At 43.5% G+C, this 15,277-nt stretch overlaps 1 non-coding gene across 1 annotated transcript; it reads left to right on the top strand.

Annotated features, from left to right (window-relative positions):
* Positions 1-13,896: 13,896 nt before the first annotated feature.
* TRNAA-UGC (transfer RNA alanine (anticodon UGC)) lies at positions 13,897-13,969 on the top strand. The gene has a single exon. It is a non-coding gene; the product is annotated as a tRNA-Ala (tRNA).
* Positions 13,970-15,277: the final 1,308 nt, after the last annotated feature.

Here is a 15,277-nt window from a genome sequence, read left to right as displayed (position 1 = left end):
TCCTTGCTCTCAAATCATAAAGCTATGTTTGATTTCTCTTACGTTGTCTGAAAGTTTTCCGTTTTCTTTTTCACGTTGGGCTGGGAGACACTGAATTTACTCTTGTGTATGGTGTAGGCTAGGGAAGGATCAGGTTGGCTCCAACTTGATCTTTTTCTCGGGGATACCCAATTATCCCAGCACCTCGTACTGAGTGCGAGGCTGGGCTCTGGCGCCAGGGCCGGAGAGGGTGGGATGAGCAGGGTGCCCCATCTCAGGCCTGAGGGTCTGCCGCCCAGAGTGAGCACCTTCTTCAGTTTTGCACCCTGAGCACCTTGCTCTCCTCAACCCTGTCCTGGCCCTGAGGTCACTCTCCCCTTCCCTTCCGGGGATGCAGCCCATGGCAGGAGGGCTTGTCCTCATAATGACACATGCGGACTGTGGGTATGCTGCCCAGGAATGGTGATTCCTGACACAGAAGAGTTTCTGTGAGGGAGGAGGGAAAGGAGCCCTGGGATCTGCTGTTGGCTCAGCTGGGGAAAGAGGGGTCCCTGGGGCTGGGAGGCATGGGGACTGGTACCCCTGAGGTACTGTTTTCTGGGGCTTCTGGGGGCAAGCAGAGGGTGCCTAGGGGGCCTTCCCCTCCACGAGGTCTTGAGTGGACCCTGCAGGGTCTGGGACTCGTGGGTCCTGCCTTTTCCTTCTGCACTGAATGTGGGAGGCACTTGAGGGCACCCCAGAGGTTTAAGCTACTGCGTACATAGACTTGGAACAGATGACAGAGTAGAGAAAGACTCCCTTCTGTTCATTCTCTTCCAATTCTTCTAATTGTATCTGGGAGAAAGTCTTCCTTGGATCTGACCTGTCAAGACTCTCTAAGGCTTACTAATCTCCCTTTTACCTCCTAGGGACTGGGCCTCAAGCTTGGCAGCCTTGGGAGCTATGGTATCTGACTAGATAGTTAATCACATTGTTTTGTTTTCATTCTGTTATTTTTGGAGAGGTTGCCTTCTATTCCAGCAAATGATGGCAGTTTGCTGTTAGTGATGCTAATAGGAAAGTTCCTTTTTGATACATGTATTTGAGCAGAGAGGTTCATCTTATATGTGTAAAATCACATTTATGTGTGTGCATTTGGATAAAGAGATGTAGGAGAGTCACCAGATGTTGAGGATGGTTATCTCACATTATTTTGTCTTCCTTACATTTTTTTGTCTTGTTTTTATTTTTTACAATGTGCAGACGTTATTTACATAACCGGAAAATAAGTATTTTTGTGAAGGAGAAAGGTATATATGTTTAAAGGAACATTTTAAGTACATAATAATGCAAGGAATATGGATTTGGCAACATGGTTGAGAGCGAGGAGTAGGGCTGGCTCTGGGAGGCTGAGGACTGGCGGGGAGCAGGGTGAACGCAGGCGAAGGGCAAGGACAGCCTTCCTGCACAGGAAGTTCAGGCACTTACTGAATGCCAGGGGCCTGGGCTTTGTCCTTCCAGCATGGTCCGTTGTTCAGAGGATTCCATTTCACAGCCTCAGTTGCAACTTTTGAATCAGGTAAAGCGTTGATCTTTCAGCAAGATGAGGCCGAGTCCCCATGGCGTGTTAGATCTTTGCCTCGCCTGCATTTTACGTGCCCCTAGTTGGGGTGGACAGTGGGGACCTGGCTGGGGTCTACATAGCTCTTAGTGGGGAATGCTGGCCTGTGAATGGTCCGTTGTGCTGGAGCTGACAAGTGACAGCCTGCTGGGCTGTTCCTCATCTGCGGGTGACCGCTGTCTGGCTTTCTTCCCAGAGTCCTGGCAGCTGGTTCCAGTTAGTGGTGCCAGCCTTTCCCTAGAGAGGACATAATTTAACAGGAGACCCTGAGGCAAAGGGTGCCTGGTGCCTAGCCCTGTGAATCCTCTTTTCACTGCCCCTAGGAAAAGGCTCTTTTTCAAATCACACTGATTGACCACTTAATCTTTAGTGGGGCCAACAGAGTCCAGACGCAACATGGAGCAGACAATTAGTCCCAGATCTTTCTTGGGGATTTACCTGGCTTAACAGTCTGATTCCTGGGCGTCTGATTATGAGACACATGGGGGTTGGGCTGACAGTGTCCGCCAGTCACAAGATAATACAGACTACATGGTTACTAAACAAGAAACACTGTGATCAGTAGGACAAGACAGTCCCAGGCCCTGCCCTCCTGGAGGTGTCTGGGTGATGGAAAGGCAGACAAATGATGGCAGGTGTGAAGAGGGTTTGCAGGGGAGGAGGGGCCTGTGGCAGCACCCAGCAGTGATCTCTGGAAGGGGGCAGGGAGGGGGGGTCTGAGCAGGAGATGTTTAGATTGAGATACAAGAAAGAGTTTGCCAGGTAAGGACATGTGGGGAGAGGTGATCCAGGAAAAGGGAACAGTATATGCAGAAATCCAGATGCTGGAGGGACCCTCCTGTGTTCAGCTGGGAGATGTCCTTTAGGTGACTGAAGGAGAGAGAGCAAGATGGTGAGGTGAACAGCGCCCAGATCCTGTGGGACCTCCTCAGGCGGGAATTCTCAACCAAGGGCACTTTTGTCCCCCAAGGGCATTTAACATTTAACAAGGTCATCAGAAGTGTGTGGGGGAGGGAGGGGGAGCTACGGGCATCTGGTGGGTAAAGGCCCCAGAAGCTGCTAAACACCCTCCAATGCACAGGGCAGCCCCCACCACAAAGAATGACCCAGCCCAAAATGTTAGTAGCGCTGAGGTTGAGAAACCCCCGTGGGGGACCACACTAAGGACTTAGTTCCTTATTCTAAAGCCAAGGGGGAGCCATGATGGGGTTTTACACGGAGAGGGTCATGATCAGATTTATGTTTTAAAGTGATCATTGGCTGCTCTGAGGAAAACAGTTCTGGACCCATTTATTCTCCAGGCTGGGAATTTCCAGCCTTTGTGATTCCCCTGTCTCGGGGTACCTTAAAGTGCTTTGTGGCCATCTGGGTCCCTCCCAGGGCAGGGAAATCAGTTCAAATACTTAGGAGCTGAGCAGCCAGGGGCTTTCCACTGGGCTCAGTAGGCCCTACACTGGAGCCTATGAATGCTGAAGGCCTGTGTGGCTGACAGAAATGTCCCCAAAGACATCTGCGCTCTAATCTTCCAACCTGTGAATGTGTTACTGTCCATGGCAAAAGGGATTTTGCAGAAGTGATCAAGTTAAGGAACTTGAAATAGGAATATTATCCTGGAATATCTGAGTGGGCCAGTGTAATCACAAGGGGCCTTATAAGACGAGCAGGAGAGTCCTATTCAGACTTGTGGTAGCAAAGACGGAGGCTGTGCTGCTGGCTTGGAAGATGGAGGGAGGGGCCAGAGCTGTCAAATAATGAATGTGTGTGCCACTAAATTTCTAGTAATTTGTTAAAACAGCAACAGCAAACTAATACAGCCTGGGAAAAGCTTTAACTCTGAAATAAAAGAGGAAACTAGCACAATAGAAATTAATAAATGTCATTTATTTAAAATTTGTTTTATAATATTCCGTAGATACAAAAAGCTTTAAGGACAAATACAGCACACAACCAGACACACTCACCCAGCTCAAATCATTCAGTTCTCAGGCAGCTGAGGCCCCTTGCAGACCTGTTCTGGCTCTCATTGCCCTCTCTTCCTTCCACAGGTAATCAGTATCCTAAATTTGGCATTTATTATTCCCTTATGTTTTTTACACTTGTGTCTCCAAACACTGTGTAGTACTTCCTTGCATGCTGTTTTATATATATGACATAGTGAGTCTTGTCTTGTCTTTTCTTTTCAAGAGAGGATTTATTAAGGGATAGATTGTATGCTCTCAAGGGAGAGTGAGCAGGCTCAGGTGAGTAGCTGCGCTGAGTTTCTTTGGCAAGTGGGTTACCGTGGTGAGTGTTTTCTTACGCAACTTGCTTTTTGTCCCGAACGTGTTGGAGAATCATTTTGGTTGATGCATATAGTGACTGCATATTGTATGAGTAGGTCCTAATTTATTCTGATAAATATTTAAGTTATTATCAGTTTCAGCAATTACGAACACTGGGGCCATAAACATTTTTGTGCATCTTTTGTTCACCTCTGCCAGGGTTTCTCTAAGGTTGATTCCTAGGAATGAAACCCCTGGAACCTTGGATAGACAGCTTTTGCAGAGAGTTCCAAATTGCTCTTCAAAGAGTCCAGGCCCATCTATATTTAACCAGCAATGCATAGACTTGGTAGTGGTGGTGGTATTGGTAGGCTGTAAAATTTTTGCTGATATGATGGGTATAAAATGATACTTTATTGTGGTTTTAACTTTTATTTTCTGGATATCTGTAGATTCAAGTATCTTTTCCTAAGTTTATAGATCATCCCTATTTCTCTGTGAATTGCCTGTTCATCTTTTTGCCCATTTTTTTCTAGAGCACTAAATGTCTTTTTCTTATTAATATGTAGGAATTCCTTATGTTATTTTGGATACTAATCCTCTGCAGCTGATGTATGTGACTATCTCTTCCCATTTTGCAGTTGGCCTTTTCTTGAAGACATGCTGTCTGCTGAGCCAGAGGGATCATCTTACTCCAAGGCAGCATTTGGGCAGAAATTCAGCTCCAGGATCCCTGCAGGATCTTGGTCCATTACTTAGTTTCAAGCTCGGCTGGTGCAGATCATTAATGGGTGCGCCATCAAATGATTTTCAAAGGTGAGGAGTATCTCCTGGATATGCTCAGTTTTATTAATAATTCACTTTGAAATGATACAGACCTCTTTATTTAAACCAGAGATCTGGAACTCAGTGACTGCAGAGGGCCAGGTGGGAGACATAAAAGATGAAAGAGGGCTGGGTGGGCTGGGTGGTCTGTGTTGCTCTCAGAGACACTTACCTGAGGCCGCCCTGAGAGTATTAATCCTCACAACAACCCTATGAAGTAGATTCCAGTATCTGTCTCAGTTTACTGATAAGGAAATCTCTGTTTAGAGAGGTTAAGCAATTGCCCAAAGTCACTTAACTACAAAAATGAAAGAACCAGGAATCAGAAGAGCCCTAGAGCTGTCTACCTCCAGGGCCTGGACTCTAAACTATGATGCTAAAGTGCTGCTCAAGGCACAAGAAATAATTCACATTTCTCTTAACTCTGCTGTAAGGAATCTGGCAGTGCAGGTGAGAGTGTAAGTGGCAGCTGGCGTTGGGCCTCAGTGTTGGGAGATGTTAGGGCACAGTGAGGACTGTCGCAACCTGGAGAGGAAACGCCTGTTACATGGATCCTTGATTCCAGCAGAGAATGCAGACCAAGGGTTACCAGACCTTTTTTTTTCCAAGAAAGGCTGGAAATGGGGGTGGGGAGGATATAGCTCAGTGGTAGAGTGCATGCTTAGCATGTGCAAGGTCGTGGGTTCAATCCCCAGCACCTCCATTTTAAAAATTTTAAATAAATAAATAAACAAAACTAATCCATACCCCCCAAAAAAGCTGGAAATCGAGACTTTTATGAGAATGGCAACTGATTTTTATAAACTAGCTATCAAATTCAGTACTTTTACAATATTGCTCAGACCCAATAAAATATTGTGGGCTGTAACTTTCTGACCTTTGATTTAGCCCAGAATAAATGATTTGTTTACATCCTGAACTACCTTTGGGAATAACCAGTTCCATCAGAATCATATGAAATGACATTTCCTTCTACTTACACTAAAATCAGCTCTTTCAAGTAACAAGTATCTCCCTGTATTACAATGCGTAGGAGTTTGGAGTACCCAGTACAATCTCACAGACTTCAATCGTATCTCATGTTAATCATTTTCTTTCCAGACAGAAGTTACAACTGATGAAATAGTCACAGAACCTGGGACTGATGGTCCTGGTACTGACTAGCTTTCCATTGAACCTTATGAAAATGATTATTTTTTCCCTCCCAGGCCAAAGCAAGTGTCTTGATGTTTGTAATTTACTTGAAAATACTGCGGCATTGATGGTGTAGTACTGTGTACTTGCTAGTTAGATTAAGCTTCAGTTTGAGGGTCTTTGAATAACTTTGTATCAGAAAGGCCATCTGCCGAGGTGGCCCCTGCAAGTGCTTGAGTAATCTGTATTTTTATTCACAGCAGACATTGCTAATCAGCACAATGAATACCCTAAAAGGACTTTATGTGATGGAATTTGTGGCTTGGTAATTAGCATGAGGAATGATAGAAAAGGGCTCTCACTGACAAAGTTAAAGATAGTCAAGGTATGTGAAAAGGCTAAAATATTTTAGGGGCACTCCTCATGTTTGCCTGGAAAGAGCATAAGAGCCGAGCAAGACCTTTAGCATGAACCTGTGAGGACACTTGCCCCTGAGCCACTCTTGTTTCCAGACATAGCTTTCGGACGGTTCTGATAGTCTGATGCTGATACCGCAAGGATGATGAAATCCTGCCTCTAAAATATTGGTTCTGCCTTCCATGGACTGTTCACGCCAGGTAGTGGTTGGATCATTTAAAAGGACAAGAGCTGGGACTTCATGGAACCTACTGGGCAGGTTGCATGAAATGTTCTGTGCCTAATTGCTAATGAATGTTTGTTTAAAAAATGTCTATATAGGGGGTCCATTTTGGTCTGAGACTTAGCTTTCATTATGACTCAATATTGAGGTAGTGTTGCTGAAATATTGGCCCCCATCCCTGATGAGCCAAATAACTCAGAGACAGGGTCTTAGAGCTTAGAAGAAAAGAGGAGCTTTATTACTTTGCTGGGCAAAGGGGACTTAGAGCTGGCTAGTGCCTTCAAAACTGCCCACCTTGGGGATGGGGTGGGGTGATTATATAGCCATAACTCAAACAATAAACAATCAACAGATTCATAAGACTTACAGTGTTGTCATGATGCCTCCATAAGACCAATTCTATAGAGGCTAGTGGTTGTCACTTTTTTCTACCTCTTTATTTAACACTCAAGGCATGGTCTTCTTGGTATTTAGCCTACTTTGTAAGGTTACGGTTCTGTGACCTTCTCCCTGGAGAACAACTCAGAAACCAAGTATGATTATCACTTTTGATTACTGGAATAAAGCAGAAACAGTAGAATTAATAGCTTTATTTTAACAACAGGCCTGGAGCTGTGAGTAGCAGCTGGTCAGTCAGGTCAGTTGACCATTTTAAGGGCAAGCATAAGAATAAGCAGTCTGTTAGCCTAAGTGCAGCCATTTTATTAATTTTCCTTCAGTAGTGAGTGAACAGCTGACTCTCACCCACTTCAAGATGTCTTGGGCTACTTGTACACTAAAATTAACTAGTTCCCAGCACCCAGAAAACAGGAGCCAGACCTCAGAGATGAGAGGTGGTAACTGAAGGCTCTCATCCTAGCTTCCTGAGCCCTCCCTGCTGCAGACAGGCCTTTGGGATCAAACTGGAGACTTTCTTCTCTTCCCTCCCCAGCCTTGGAGGGTGCCTGTGAAGTCTGAGAACCCCAGTTTGCCTGCCCTGGAGAATCAAGCAGCTCCAGTAAGTCTGGCCCCTCCCACAATAGAAAACTAGCAGAAAAGCTAGGTTGTAAAGAACCAGCTCTGTGGAATGCTTGCCAGCAAACATTTTAACCTGAAATCTGAATTAGTCCCAGAAGAGGTTTTTCAGTATTATATGTTTTTTAAAGTATCCTCCAGGCGACACTGTGTTAGATTACAGAAGCCTATAGACATGTTCCTTGCCCTTGAAAGGTTAACAGGGTATCTTTCTGTTTCCATAAATTGATAAGTAGGATGCAGCTTCAGGGCTGACCACAGTGCAAACCAGTTCTTCGCTTGGAAAAACTCCTGCAGTTTTCCTTTTTCTTAAAGTCCATTCCTTTCCCTGTGAAATCTTGACTTCGTAAATCTTTCTCTATTCCCTTTTGTTTTTCCTGCTGCAGTCCCTATAAAGCTGTCTGAGGTCTCCTTTCACACTTCAGCCTCCATCTCTCCTTAAATTTTCATTCGCACTCCTTGGCCTGAGTCTTAACCTTCAAAATTACACTCAAGGCATAGACTCTCCCCTGTTCTCAGCAGAGATGAGTGTCACTGGATTTCCAAAGCATTGCTCTGTTACATGTATAGACATCTTTTCCCCGCAACTACATTTTAGACCTAACAAGGACAGGGTCTATTTTTAGCTTCTTTTGTTCCTCCCTGCATTATAGCACCTGCTCCACAAATAAATTCTCAATGGATAATCACTCCGGGGGAAGGGTATAGCTCAGTGGTAGAGCTCATGCTTAGCATGTGTAGTGTCATGGGTTCAATCCCCAGTACCTCCATTAAATAAAAAGTAATAGTGATAATAAATAAATAAAATAAGTAAATATTATCTCTCCCTCAAACATAAACAAAAATAATAGACAATCACTCCTTACCCCATCTAGAAGATTGACAATCCATATGTACAATTCCATGTAATGGAAATGGAAAGCTCTAGACTGGGGGTGGGGTCCTGATTATTCTAGCTAACATTTTAAAACACTTATTAGTTCAGCATTTCACTTAAGCATCATAGAGATGCAGAAAAAATAAATGTGGGGCATGAGGAGGGCACTGTCCCAGGTCTCAGCTGAGCCCTTGGGATGTGCTCCACCAAGTGTGGGTCCTTGGCTTCACACAGGAAAGAATTCAAGAGTAAGCCACGGTTGAGTAAAGGTAGATTTATTTAGATAGATACACACTACATACAGTGTAGGCTGTTTCAAAAGGTGAGAGAAAGGCCACGAGGTGTGGGGGTTGGGTGCTCAGGTTAAAGTAAAAGTAGATACACACACCACAGAGTACTGGCCGTCTCTGAAGACAAGGGAGCCAGAGAGGTGGCCACAAGGCACGGTGTTGCCACCAAGTGGGAGGACCATTTCAACTACCCTGGGGAAGGGGCTGGGATTCCCAGGAACTGGGCCACTGCCCACTCTTTGACCTTTTATGGTCAACCTTGGTGCTGTCATGGCATCTGTGGGAGTATAATTTACCATATTGATATATTACAGTGAATGTACAATGAAGCTCAAAGTCTACTAGAAGTCAAATCTCCCACCATCTTGAGCCTCAGGGCCAACTGGGGGTTGAATCTTCCACATTTTGGTGTTAATGGCTGTCATTTCTTGAATGGCTGTGGCCTGCCCCCTTCCCTCCTGTCTCAGAACTATCCTATGAAGTAGGTGCTATTACTATCCCCAGTAGCCAATGGAAAAATTGCAATACAGTGAAGTTTAGTCATTTGTCCAAGGTCATGGGGGAGCTCTACATGGTGGGGGTGGGGAGTAGGGGAGTCCCAGCTGTTGCAAAATGATCTCGTGGAAGAAGGGGGAGTGTTGTACAGGGGGAGAGAAATTTGCTTCTCATCATAGCTATAAAGAAGGGCCTCTTTACTAGTTTGGTAGTTTAAACATATATTCACAAATTCTTCGATACTCCTCCCTTCAATTAGGGGAGACTAATTATCTCCCCTGGAGTGTGGGCTGGCTTGCTTATGGGATAGCCTGTGGCAGTAGTGATAATGTATCACTCCTGAGACTAAGTTGGAAAAGGCATTGTGGCTTCTTTGCTCTCCCTACTGGCCACTCACTTTAGGGGAAGACAGCTGCCATGTTGTGAAGACACTCAAACAGCTCAATGGAGAGGTCCATGTGGCAAGGAATAGAGGCCTCCTGTCAATGTCCGGGTAGACAAACCAACTTGGAAGCAGATTCTTCAGCCTTGATCAAGCCTGTAGATGACAACAACCCCAGCTGACTTCTTGACTACAATGTCACAAGAGACCATGAGCCAAGTCACTTGCCTAAACCACTCCTCATTTCCTTACCCATCCAAACTGTGAGATAATAAATGTTAGCTTTATTACACTGCTAAGTTTTGGGGTAATTTGTTACACAGCAATAGGTAACCAATACAACTAAGTTAACCTCCAAATGAGTAGTTCTTACCCTTTGGGGAGGTTATCAGGGACCCCTCTGATAATCTGATAAAAGCTATAGAACTTCTCAGGAAAATGCACAGACATAAAAGTAGTAGCTCACTGTTTCTGGAGGTTTATATATTCTGATAAAGCCCATTCATGGATCACAGGTTAAAAACTCGTTAAATCCTAGATTTAAATTCTAGTCCAAATGGAAATTCTTTCCCACCAAAACCTTTTCCTGTGGATGACTAGTTTTAAGCATTTTTTTTCTTTCCCTTGATTTATTTTTCCTTGAGATGGAAGAATCAGTTAAAGAACTCTCCTGGCCCCCAGCTGATTCCCCCAGGCTCTTTCCACCCTGCACATTTCAGAGAGCAAAAGGGTCAAACTAACTATTCTCATGGTTCTATTTTTGTGAATCAATTCTTTTGGAAGAGAGAGTCAGGGTGACTGACAGGATTTCCAGAAAAGTCAGAAACAGTAATTACTAGAAATACAGGAAGGAAGTATGTTCTTGAAAGATTAAAGCTCCAGGGTTCTGAGCTAAATGAGTTAGCATGGTTTGCATTCTTAGGACATAATTGGCTCTTTGGGGGAGCTCTTACGGAGCTCACTGAACATCCACTCGAGCGCCCCCATCCCTGTTTTTACATAGGTCCCTCTCCAGGCTGACATTACTTGTGCAAGGAAGAAGCAGTTAGTGCTCTCCGTTTTCTACCTCGGGAGATCAAGACTTTATAGGGGGCATCAAGACAGGAAGAAGAGCCATTGAACTTCCCCTCTGAGGTCAGTATCTGCTAAATCCCTTGAGACCATGATTTCTGATCAAACAGGAATTACTGCTCTCAGACTCACTTCTGCTTTAGGGACCCAGATTGTTTTTCACTTCTGTTCATGAGCACATTTCCCTGGGGTGCAAAATGTAATACAGTGCAATGTAGGAAATGTAACCAGAAGAGAGCTAGAGCCTGGAAGCACCTGGGTGTGTTAATTTGGGGCAAATTATATAGGGGTTGGACATATGGAATGGGGACTCTGGAGAGGTCTGGGAGGGGAGACATTGGGTAGTTAAAACATGAGGATAAACGAGCTTGCTTGCTTTCTGAGTACCACACCCTGAAAGCTCACTGGTAGGGGAGGAAAAAGCCCATTCAAGAGTGGGAGGAATGGTTGGAGAACCTGGAGGAAGAACTGGCCGAGAGAAGGGTGTGAGAAATCAACAGCCAAGGGAGTTTAAAGAGAGAAGAGTAGTTTCCCACGTGAGCAGATGGATTGGGGAAGTGGGGGGAAGCACGTTGATGGTATTTAGCGTGAGTAGGGGCTCACTGGTGGTCTTGGAAAGAGCACTTAGTAGAGCAGAGGAGGCAGAAGTCAATTCGAGCAGCCTGAGAAGTGAAGGGGCTGAAGAAGTGCTCACATAAAAATGGCTGAACAGAGTCACCCAAGGCTTGAAACCAGATAAGGCAGAGACTTCTGCCAGCCCTTAATTGTGGGCAGATGTGTAAGAGGCAGTTGGGAGGCTGCAGTGAAAGGACCATGTTCATAATTTACTTTCTTTCTTTCTTTCTCTTTTTGAAAAGGAATTCCATTTATTTCTAATAAGGAATTTTTTTTAAATTGAAGAATATTTTACCATGTATCAATTTCTGGTATATAGTATAATGTTTCAGTCACACATACACATACATATATTCCTTTTCATATTCTTTTTCATTATAGGTTACTACAAGTAATTGAATATAGTTCCCAGAAGAAACTCGTTGTTTATTTTATACATAGTAGTTAATATTTGTAAATCTTGAACTCCCAATTTATCCCTTCCCATCCCCTTCCCCCCTGGTAACCATAGGTTGGTTTGTTTACTACGTGTGTGAGTCTGTTTCTGTTTTGTAGTTAAGTTCATTAGTGTCTTTTTTCTCTTTTTAGAGTCCACATATGAGTGATATCATATGGTATTTTTCTTTCTCTTTCTGGCTTTACTTTAGAATGATAATGTCCAGGTCCATCCATGTTGCTGCAAATGGCATTATTTTATTCTTTTTTATGACTGAGTAGTATTTCATTGTATAAACATACTACAGCTTCTTTATCCAGTCATCTATTGATGGATATTTAGGTTGTTTCCATAATCTACTTTCACTGAATGAATAAAACCTTAGTTTTAAAAACTGATGGAGCTCTCTAGAGATGTAAATTTTGCTTGGAAAAGATGCAGCTAAATGAGCCAAAGCCCAAATTAGGACCATCAGAAGAAAGAGCCTTGCCAGGCACAGAGACACACAAAAGCTGACCAGGAATCAAAGGGTAAGAGGTGATGAGGGAGCTGGAAATAATCCAAAGGTCAGAGCAAGAGATAAGGTGGTCTCTGCTACCTTGTCAGAATGAAGTAACCTCTGAGACACTCAGCCTCTCTGAACAATTAGCACGTCTTAGATGTATCTATAAAGCAAAGAGGAGACAGACAAATTGCCACAGACCATTCTAGGACTTAGATTCAGAACATAGAGAACATAGGACTTGTAGTATTATTTTATTTCAATGAAATTGATTTCCTGTGTATTTTAACAAATAATTTTGTCATCTTTCTGGTTTTAAAAAAGTGAGTACAGACATTTTCCAAGAAGTTTCCCCAGGCCACTGGCAGAGGCTGCCCTCAGACCTCTGCCGTGTTTCTCTGTGCCCAGCGTTCACCGAAGTCCTGCCCCCCACATCTATGACTGTGTTACTGTGACAACTTGTCTAGTGATTCTGTCCCTTGGAGACACCGGCTGCACGTGATCCCCAACCCTTTGGCCCAGCCCAGTATGCAGTTCTTCTGGCCACACTCCTGGCCTGCATTCAGGTTTAGATAACATTCCTAGGGCCTCAGGCCCCACAGGAAGCACTGGCCCCTGGCCAGGACCCCGTTCCCACTGCAGACTTCCCTGTCGCCACTCCCTGCTTGTCCCTGCGCCCACTGCAGCTGAGCTGGTGTCTCCTGCCGGGACACCTGTGACATTCTGTGGGCCAGAAAGATGGACTGTGAAGGCCAGCACCAACTCCCCAGAAGAAATGCTGAAAGCCCACAGCTTTTTTGTGTTGGGCTCAGCCCCACACAGCTGACTGTGTGCTGTATCCACAGAAACCTCCACTACCCCCACTCAAATACAGGAAGAGAAGTAATAAAAGATAAATTTCCTGTTGAGGGGGGTGGGAAGGGACAGACTGGGATTTCAAAATGTAGAATAGATAAACAAGATTATACTGTATAGCACAGGGAAATATATACAAGATCTTGTGGTAGCTCACAGCGAAAAAAAATGTGACAATGAATATATGTATGCTCATGTATAACTGAAAAATTGTGCTCTACACTGGAATTTGACACAACATTGTAAAATGACTATTACTCAATAAAAAATGTTAAAAAAAAAAGAGATAAATTTCCTGTTGAACATTTGGTGACAACCAGATAGAAGAAGAGGAACAATAAAATATGAAAATGATGATGACTGTTAGGCGCCCAGATGCCCTTCCTGTTGAAAAAGCCCAGCTTGGAGGATTGAGTGGGGAACTCGGTCACACAGCTGTACGCGCAGGACAGTGACACAGGCAGCTCTCTTGCTTGGGGGTCCGGAAGAACAGAGCCAGCCTCTAGGTTGATTTCTGGGAACACTGGCTTCACTGATGTCATAATAAAGCAAATGTTGGAGTAACTCAAAAATTAGAAGGCAGCCCTGACTCATTTTGCTGCACTTATAGCCATATGACTTCTTTGGGGACTGGGTCTGACTGTGGAAAGTCCTTCATACATGTGGTGGCATTGGCTGTTGAGGAGTTTTCTGCTATGATGGCTGTGAAACGGGGCCCCCAGTTGGGAAAGGGCCTCCTAACAGCCCAGACACCTTGTGTCGGCTGCCACAGTGCCCTCAGATTCCATCTTCTGCCTCCTGGACTCACCACCTCCTAGGACCTGAAGTTGAGTCCCACTCCTACAAAGAAAGCTTTTGGGAAAATAATGTGAAACAATGATTTTATTGCTTTTGTTTAAAATAGCTTATGTTTGATAGGAGGAGGGTATAGCTCAGTGGTGGAGTGTGTGCTTTGCATGCACAAGGTCCTGGGTTCAATCCCCAGTGCTTCCATTTAAAAAAATTAACAAATCAAATTACCCCCTCCAAAACCTAAACAAACAAAAATGTAATAAAGTAAAATATATATATATATATATATATATATATATATATATATATAATAAAATGTCAACAATATAGAAAAGTACAACATATTAAAAACTACTAAGAACCAAAAAACAAACAAAAGTACAACAAAAAAAGAAAAGTTAAAAAACTCACTCACTATGAATCCTACTGCCCCAGACAATCATTCCCAACATTTATAAAACATCATTAGACACCCTGTAGGTATATGGATAAATAGAATGGCTTAAAGAATTTTATAAAACTAAGATTATACTCTGCACACCATTTTAAATGAAACAATTTTAATATTGTTTTACTTGATTTTAATGTTAGAAAAATTGAAGCAAAACTTAGAAATGACTAAATTGGTTGTTTCTTCGCCACAAGTTCTTAAAAGATACTTTTAGAATTAAAAAAGAATGAAAAACACTAAAAGACTGAATTTGCTATGCTTTAAAAATTTTTTTTTTCAATTTTGACTAGTATCTAATGACTTTCTGCTATGAATGATGAGGAATTACCCACACTTATACTTTCTCCAGTTGCCCAGTTCTGTCTTTTGATTTTTATTATATTCCATTGTTTACCTCATTTCATTTTGTTCACTAACCATACTTCTTGCTATTGTTTCATTTTTGTTCAGTGCTCACCCCTCCATGTCACCCCACTGTTATGGGTTCAACTGTAAACTCCCCAAAAAGGTATGTTGGAGTCCTAATTCCCAGTACCTTGGTATGTGACCTTATTTGAAAATAGAATGTTTGCAGGAGTGATCAAGTTAAAATGAGGTCATTAGAGTGGGCCCTAATCCAGTATGACTGGTGTCCTTGTAAAAGGGGAGACCTGGACACAGACGTGCACAGAGGGAAGACCGTATAAAGAGACATAGGGAGAACACCATGGGAAGACTGGAGTTGTGCTTCCACAAACCAAAGAATGTCTGGGGCTAACGAGAAGCTGTAAGAAGCAAGGAGGGATCCTTCCTTGACTCCTTCAGAGGGAACATGGCCCTGCTGGCACCTTGATTTCAGAATTCTGGACTCCAGAACTGTGAGACAGTATTGGTCTAAGCCATCCAGTTTCTGGTACTTTGTTAAGGCAGCTCTGGGAAGTGAATACACCTAGGTTTTCTACTGTAGAATTTGTTTTGTCTCTTTTCTTGGTTGGATAGATTACATTCAGAAGTTGTTTTCCAAGAAGGTTCCTGGCGCTTTATTACCTAAGGTTTTGCATGCCTGAGAACACCTGTCT

Source organism: Vicugna pacos, chromosome 15 (assembly GCF_048564905.1).
Source record: "Vicugna pacos chromosome 15, VicPac4, whole genome shotgun sequence".
Classification (NCBI taxonomy): Eukaryota; Metazoa; Chordata; class Mammalia; order Artiodactyla; family Camelidae; genus Vicugna; species Vicugna pacos.
This window is presented reverse-complemented; position numbering and strand designations above follow the sequence as displayed.